This window comes from Mesoplodon bidens (assembly GCF_964165515.1).
Source record: "Mesoplodon bidens genome assembly, chromosome: 5".
In the NCBI taxonomy this organism is placed as follows: domain Eukaryota; kingdom Metazoa; phylum Chordata; class Mammalia; order Artiodactyla; family Ziphiidae; genus Mesoplodon; species Mesoplodon bidens.
Window position 1 is genome coordinate 67,055,367 of NC_138161.1, and position 8,928 is coordinate 67,064,294.

The following is an 8,928-nucleotide window of genomic DNA, read 5'->3' on the forward strand; positions in this document are numbered from 1 at the left end:
CTGAAATTACTTTTTATAATTTTGAAAAGTCATTAATAGAAATGAAAATATTCAGCGTATTTTTTACAAAGTCATGCACAAAAACGTTAAAAGATTTTGTATAACCGATGCCATTAAATTGCTTTCTTCCTAAAAAGGAGGATAAAGTAACTTTTTTCTTTCCAGTTAGTGTGAGAAACTTATGCTTCTTACCCCCCCGCCCCCCGCCAAACTTTACCTAATTTCTGATTGAGTTATAGCTGTGGGAGGTTACACATTGTGAGTTTAAACCAGGGATGGAATGTTTTTAAAACCGCTGGAGTGTCCTGAATTTGAAGCCTGTTTTGAAAGGGCCCTTTTAAAAATGAGACCTTACTTATTTTGCTTTGTTTTGGTTTTTTTTTTCGGTACGCGGGCCTCTCACTGTTGCGGCCTCTCCCGCTGCGGAGCACAGGCTCCGGACGCGCAGGCTCAGCGGCCATGGCTCACGGGCCCAGCCGCTCCGCGGCATGTGGCATCCTCCCGGATCGGGGCACGAACCCGCGTTCCCTGCACCAGCAGGCGGACTCTCAACCACTGCGCCACCAGGGAAGCCCGAGACCTTACTTATTTTGGATCAAGATTACATTCTGCCAGGAACCTAATATGTGAAAATTGCAAATGTGTAAAGTAATACAGTTTTATGCTTTTAAAAATGTGTATGTCTGTGATAAAAATAAACTGACGGGAATGTAATGTAAAATGAGAAAACATAATTCAAATATGATTCAGAAATAGAGTTAAGGTCACAAATTGGTGAAATTAAGGGGGAAGAGATAGAAATAGTCTCAGTATTAGAGAATGAAGGTACCCGGTAGAAAGTTTTGGAGATACGTTGAGAGTGATGGGAGAATTCCTCCCCCCCACCATTGCTCATTATAAGAACCCTCTCTATCTCAGCTACCATGGGTGCATCTCTTTGTTGAAGCCAGGTGGGTCTAAATAAAGCAGCATCCCTCAACACTACAGTGGGCCTTGAAACTGTCCAGTGAGCTTGGAGAGTTTTGAAAACTCCCTGGGAAGTGAAGGAGCTTTGGTGGCTTGTGAACCTTCACAGTGATGGATGCAGTTGGGGCACCAGAAAGTGTAAAGGGAAAAGGAGACATAATGAGTTATCTAGGGAAAGGGAGATGGATAACAGGGAGTTGGGAATAAACATGGCATACTTGCACACTTATCAAAACTTCACCATTGAGTCACTTTTGGGTCAAATTGACTGTTTCAGGGTAAGTCTCCGGACTAGAGTGTTAATGAAAAAAAAGGGAGACCAAATGAAGAGCAGGTCCTCCTTCAGCCACCCTGTCCAGGTTTCCTGAGGGCAGGAACTATGTCTATTTACCTTGGCACCGCCCCTGAGGCATAGTAGGCACTCAGTAAATAGTAAGTGAAGGAAATAAATGCATGAATAGGCTTTGGTATACCTGACTAGGATGGCCACTGTTGCCCAATTGACTGCAGAAGAAACAAGAATAAGCTGAGTGAAGAATCCTTTCATAAACCATACTAGCCAGGAGGCAGTGCACTAAGTATATAAAGTGTGGGCTTTGGCTTTTATCAGATATAGGTTTCAAATCCCACCTCTAGAAATCAAATTTCTCTTATTTAATCTTGATCTTGTTACTTAATCTCTTTAAGCCTTGATCTCATTATCTGATTATTGTCTGTTTTGTGGGGTCATTATATGGGTTAAATCTAAAGAGTTTAGCTTAGTATGTATGTAGCATGAAGTAAATAATCCATAAGTATTGACAATTATTATTAGCAATAATAGTAATAGAAGTTATTGTTATAACTATTACCCTCTCCCCCTTTTTAGATCATGATCAGGGTAAAGATTAACAAGGTTGAGAACAATCTTTACTATGATGGCACAACTTACTGCATAAACCGTGGTTTTCTGTTCTGGGCCAGGCAATGTTTGGGGGATTAGAATTTGAGAGGTTGGTGTGAACTCTCCTTTCCCTTGGTCTTGACATCCAAGATTTATGCCTATTACCCTATCTTCAAGTTATATCAAGACCTCATCCCTCCTAAACTGGACTCCTACCTCCATTCCAGCTACCTCTGATGAAGCACTGCTTTTATTATTTCAAGCTTTCTCCTACCTCTCCTAACCCCATGTCTCTTCATTATCAGATGAAGGTCAATTGCTTAGCCTGGCATGCAGGGTTTTGGATTATTTCCATTGCTGAGTCACTCTCAGAGTGGCTTATCCAGTCTGGCCTGGGATGGTTTAAAGTTCTGCCATCTTCCTAACAGCTGTAGTCCAAATATCAAACAACAGTTACTCTCTGTTCCAGGCAGCATTGAAGGCAGAGGGAGCTGTAATCTTTCAATCCATCATGAGGAGGAGTCCACCTCTATGTTTACAGGAGCCTAGAGTGAATCTGCAGACAGTTTTGTAATTTAAGGTCTACAGTTTGGTTATTGGCAGGTTCCTTCCTCTGCCTCAGTGTATTCTTGCTATAGAATTGATAGATCAATATTAATTGGTAGATTAAGCTTTCCTCAATACCTTTCCCCAAATGAGTCTTTACTGAAGTATGGGCTCTCTTTATTTTGAAGATTCAAATAATGACATGACATTTTTGGATCTGGGTGTCTTTCATGACTACTTCCTCAAGTATCCTCATGACTACTTCCATTGAATTCACTTCATGTAGGGGTTTTCTCACACCAGTTGAGGTGTTTTCCTTGGTGATTGTTTTGGGAATTTGAGTAGCTATGCATCTTTTATTTATTTATTTTTAACATCTTTATTGGAGTATAATTGCTTTACAATGGTGTGTTAGTTTCTGCTATATAACAAAGTGAATCAGCTATACATATACATATATCCCCATATCTCCTCTCTCTTGCGTCTCCGTCCCATCCTCCCTATCCCACCCCTCTAGGTGGTCACAAAGCACCGAGCTGATCTCCCTGTGCTATGCAGCTGCTTCCCACTGGCTATCTATTTTACATTTGGTAGTGTATATACATCTTTTAAATTTTATCCACTTGTTCAGCCTATGTTCCATAATTGGGTTGTTTTACCTTTTCATAGATAGCTAGTCATAACAACAACTATACAGAAGCTAAAATACTTCTAGTCCCCAATTTATTCATTTGTAAATACTTATTGAGCACGTCTTGTGTGTAAGAAGCTGAACTATGCATTGAAGATGTATAACCAAAAATAATGGCTAACATTTATTGAGTGTTTTCTCAGTGCCAGGCACTGTCCCAGAGGCTTTGTAGTCTTTATTTTAGTTAATTCTCATACTCATTCTGTAAGGTATTATCCCCATTTTACAGACAAGAAAACTGAGGTGTGGAAAAATTAAGTAACTTGCCACGTCACAGTTATGAAGGGGCTGGATAACAGCATAGTAGAATATGACTCCAAAGTTTATGATTTTGTTGAAATACAATCACTGCCTTCAAGGGATTTATAGTGTAGTAACAGAGTAAACATGAACCCATAAAATCCCAAATAATCCAATTTAAAATTGGGCAAAAAAATCTATAGATATTTCTCCAAAGAAGATCTGCAGATAGCCAGTAAGTACATGAAAAGATGCTCAATATCATTAGCAAATGCAAATCAAAACTGAAACAGGAGGGAAGCGGGCAGGGCATTGAAAGAATGACACAGCCCAAGGACATGACATAAACTGATTAGAACCAGATGGGTCCAAGATGGCAGACAAGTCAACTTCCACTAGACCTTGAGCCTCAGTATACCTCACTGTAACACATCAGCACACTAAATGACACACTCACAGGCACCATGACAGTTCCAAGACCAACCTTGATCAAAGAGTGGGTAGTGGCCCAATTCCTGGAAATGCCCACCTATTCCCAAAATAGCTGGAATACTCTTCTCACTCATTAGCCTATGAGATCACCCACCCCTATGAAAACTGACAACCCCATACCGCGGTGCCTTTCTCGCCTTCTGAGGTGGCCCACACTCTGTCTGTGGAGTGTGTTTCTATCTAAATAAATCCACTTCTTACCTATCACTTTGTCTCTCACCAAATTCTTTCTGCGATGAGACATCAAGAGCCTGAGCTTCATTAAGTCCTGAAACCAGGTGTGTGATCTCAATTGGAAGACTGTGGGTTTTGGCCGGGTTCAAGTCCTGGCTGCATGGGTTCAAGTCCCAATCTGGGTTTAGGCTGGGTTCGAGTCCCAGCACATGGGTTCAAGTCCCAATCTGAGGTGCACTGTTTCAAAACTACAAAGAAGTACCACTCACAGTTATTAGGATGGCTAAAACCAAAAGATAGATAATGAGTGCTCACAAGGATGTGGAGAAATTGGAACCCTCATACACTGCTGGTGGGGATGTAAAATGGTGCAGCCACTTTGGAAAACAGTCTGATAGTTCCTCAAAAGGTTAAGAAAATAGAATTACTGTATGACCCAGCAATCCCACTCTTAGGTATGTATCCAAGAGAACTGAAAAAATATATCCAACAAAAACTTGTGCACAAATGTTCATAGCAGCATTATTCATCATAGCCAAAAAGTGGAAACAACCCAAATTTCTATCAACTGATGAATGGATTAAAAAACGTGTTTATCCATAAAATAGAATATTATTTAGCAATAAACATGAAGTACTGATATGTGTTACAACGTGGGTAAATCTTGAAAACATTATGAGAGAACACATAAGTGGAAGAAACCAGTCACAAAAGACCACATGATGTATGATTCCATTTAAATGAAATGTCCAAAATAAGCAAATCTATAGAAACAAAAAATAGATGAATGGTTGTCAGGGGCTGGAGAGAGGGGGGAATGGGGAATGACTGGTACAGAGTTTCTTTCTGGGGTGATAAAAATATTCTAAAGTTGATTGTGATGGTGGTTGTACAACTCTGTAAATATACTAAAACCATTGAATTCTACACTTTAACTAGAATTGTATGATATGTGTATTTTATCTCAATAAAGCTGTTATAAACCCAAAGCAATTAAAATATTAAGTAGCATTTGGTAACTGTCGAATAGAGGCATAAACAAATACTATGAAAATTCAGAGGAAAGAGACCATTTCAGGCTCCTGCATTTAGGAAAGCCTTCATTGGGTGGTGGGGTTTTGGTAGAGATGGGATGAAGCATACGAAATTGGAGAGAAAGAAACGAAGAAGGTATTTCTTGAGAAAGAATGGCAAAAACAAGAAGGAAAGCTTATGTCTGGGAAACGGTGAAGGGTCTGATGGCTGATGTGCTTGGTGCTGGTAGTTACAATAGCCTGGTATTGGTGCACTTTGGAGAATAATGGGAGAAAATATTTTAAATTGTAACTTTGCCCCCCAAATCTAAGGTGTACTGTTATTATTTCGTATAAAGGAAGGGTAATGCTTGAAATGATAAGCTGGTCTAGATCATGGTGGGAGAGGTATGAATACCAGGTGAAGAGAGCATCTCTAGTTCTTTCCTTACTGGAAGCTTGAAATCCCATTTCCTTATTAGCTTGTGTAGACATGCATGAAAAACTCCCAGGCTTGGGGGAGTCTATGGAGTGTGGCACCTGTAGAAAGAGCTTTATATATGAAGACAAAGTATTCTTCCCCATTTCTCAAGACTGTAGTAACATCAGGATGTTTCTCCTCTGCCTCAGAGGGGAAATCAAATGTATTGGGTTGGCCGAAAAGTTCATTCAGTTTTTTCCGTAAGATGGCTCTAGTAGCACTTAGTTGTCTTTAACTTCATTCAAAACAATTTTGTTAGATTGTATGTGACAGCTGTCATATCAGCGTGCATTTAAAAAAAGACATCAAAGTTGGTGAATTTTTGTGTAGCCATTTTCATTTTGAAAATGGAAGATAAAAAGCAACAATTTCAGGATATCATGCTTTATTATTTCAACAAAGGTAAAAATGAAACCAAAATGCAAAAAGAGATTTGTGCAGTTTATGGAGAAGGTGCTGTGACTGATTGAATGTGTCAAAAGTGGTTTGTGAAGTTTCATGCTGGAGATTTAGGGTAGACCAGTTGAAGTTGATAGTGATCAAATCAAGACATTGAGAACAATCAATGTTATACCATGTGGGAGATAGCTGACATACTCAAAATATCCTATCCAAATCAAGCGCTGAAAATCATTTGCACCAGCTTGATTATGTTAATTGCTTTGATGTTTGGGTTCCACATAAGTTAAGTGAAAAAAACCTACTTGATTGTACTTCCGAGGGAGATTCTCTACTGAAATGTAAAGAAAACGTTCCATTTTATTTATTTTATTTATTTATTTTTTTGCGGTACGCAGGCCTCTCACTGTTGTGGCCTCTCCTGCTGCGGAGCACAGGCTCCGGACGCGCAGGCTCAGCGGCCATGGCTCACGGGCCCAGCCACTCCGCGGCATGTGGGATCTTCCCGGACCGGGGCACGAACCCGCGTCCCCTGCATCGGCAGGCGGACTCTCAACCACTGCGCCACCAGGGAAGCCCAAAACGTTCCATTTTAAAAATAAATGTGTGATGGGCAATGAAAAGTGGATACTGTACAATAATGTGCAACAGAAGAGATCGTGGGGCAAGCGAAATGAACCACTACCAACCACACCAAAGGCCACTCTTCATCCAAAGAAGGTGATGTTGTGTAAGTGGTGGGATTGGAAGGGAGTCCTCTATTATGAGCTCCTTCCAGAAAACCAAATGATTAATTCCAACAAGTACTGCTCCCAATTAGACCAACTGAAAGCAGCACTCGACAAAAAGCACCCACAATTAGTCAACAAAAAACACATAATCTTCCATCAGCATAACACAAGACCGCATGTTTCTTTGATGATCAGGCAAAAACTGTTACAGCTTGGCTGGGAAGTTCTGATTCATCTGCCGTATTCACCAGACATTGCACCTTCGGATTTCCATTTATTTCAGTCTTTACAAAATTTTGTTAATGGAAAATTTTCAATTCCCTGGAAGACTGTAAAAGGCACCTGGGACAGTTCTTTGCTCAAAAAGGTAAAAAGTTTTGGGGAGATGGAATTATGAAGTTGCCTGAAAAATGGCAGAAGGTAGTGAAACAAAATGGTGAATATGTTGTTCAATAAAGTTCTTGGTGAAAATGAAAAATGTGTCTTTTATTTTTACTTAAAAACCAAAGGCACTTTTTGGCCAACCCAATAGGCCAAGCCTCAAGCCCCATAACAGGAATTAGAGAAGTGATATGAACTGATAACAATTATTTCATTCCATTACGTTCCATTCTACAGTTATTTTATTGAGCAACTGCATAAAAAATCTATGTTAGATGTTGTAGGAGCTTTCAAAAAAAAAAACACGACATTCTTCAACAGTTCATGTTTGTGGGTGTAGGTTTAAGTCCACTTTGACATTTCATGGGTGTTGCCTTCACTCAACTAAAGATGATTAGAACTGAGAGGTTCTGGAGATGCAAAGGGAGGAACTAACTGCTTCATTAGCCGTCAGAAGAGGTCAGGGATCCGGGGTAAAGATGCCTCTGGCACTGATCCCCAGCAGGAGACATCCTGTTTATGTCTTTATCTTACTTGCCAAGTGTTCCCTCAAACCCTTGTCTGTAGTTCACCTGGGTTGCATGCTGAGTGTAAGAACTAGGGCAATCCAGTTGAGACCCAGACCCAGTAATTCATTTGCTGTGGTGATGGGAGAGGGAAAGGCACCCTAATAAAGAGCTGGCCACCACTGAACTTGAGTTTAAAGGTTAATCAGAAAGGCTTTAAACAGGAGACACAAGCCGTACTCATCCCTAAGAGGAAGAGAATAGAGAATAAATCTCATTTGCTCTCCTTCCTGTACCCTCACGCTCTGAACCACATTATGTGTGTAAGTTCTGTCTGTCCATTTCATTATTTTTCCAGTTATAAAGTATTTATTGTAATGTAAATGTAAAAGGTCATTACAGAAAATTCAGAGCTGTGTAATGAAAACAACTAAAATCACACATAATCTGACCATTCAGAAGTAGCCATTGCTGACGTTTTGGTGTATTTCCTCCCTTTTCTATATGCACATATTTTTTCCTACAAAGTTGAAATTATGCATGTGTATAAACATATATTAAGTTTTGTATTTTGATTTTTTTCACTAAAAATTGTATAGTGAGCATTTTCCATGTTATTATTCTTCAAAAATGTGATATTAAAAAACTGCGTGTAGAATGATTCTCCAATATTGGACATTATGGTGTTCTACTAGTTCCGCTCTTCAGCCATAATGCCTTGCAAGCACGTTTTAGCCAACAAATATAGCCATTAGAAATATTAAATCTCACAAAGTTCTTTGCTGAGCTTTTGCTGCAACAGCTTGGTAATAACAGAATCACCAAGCCTTCTCTCTGGGGACTGCCACACAACCATCCCTCTGAAAGACATGCTGACTCCACCTCACTTGCTTCTCATCTGGCTGATCAGAGGGACCAGCTGTGATACAGGTAAGCTCTTTCAATAAATAGACTATTTATTTGGGAGAAAGTGTTGGCCTTGATTGTGAACTGGAGAGTCAAATGATGGATAATGTGACTGAAGTATTTAGGTATCTACTCCAACTGTATGTGGTCCCTTTACACATATGCCTCTATATCAAGCTAGTTCATAGTCTTCTCATAGTTTTTCTGTAGATGAGAGGTGAAAAGGGTACAAGCCCTGGAGACAATACCGGGGTGCACTGCTGGAATTTTCTGCTTTGGCATAGTTGATGCTCATCTTTAGTAGTGTATGAATTTCTTTCTTCTTTTTTTTTTCATTTTTCTGTTATAGAGTGAAAATTTGTAAGAATGTTACACCAAATTAAATTTAATTTAGTTAATGCAATAAATACGTATTGGGCCTCTACGACATATGGAACACAATGATGGACATATGAAAGACAAAGAGGACCTAGGCAGGCCCTTAGGGAACTTACAGTCTAGTAGGCATGATAAGATATG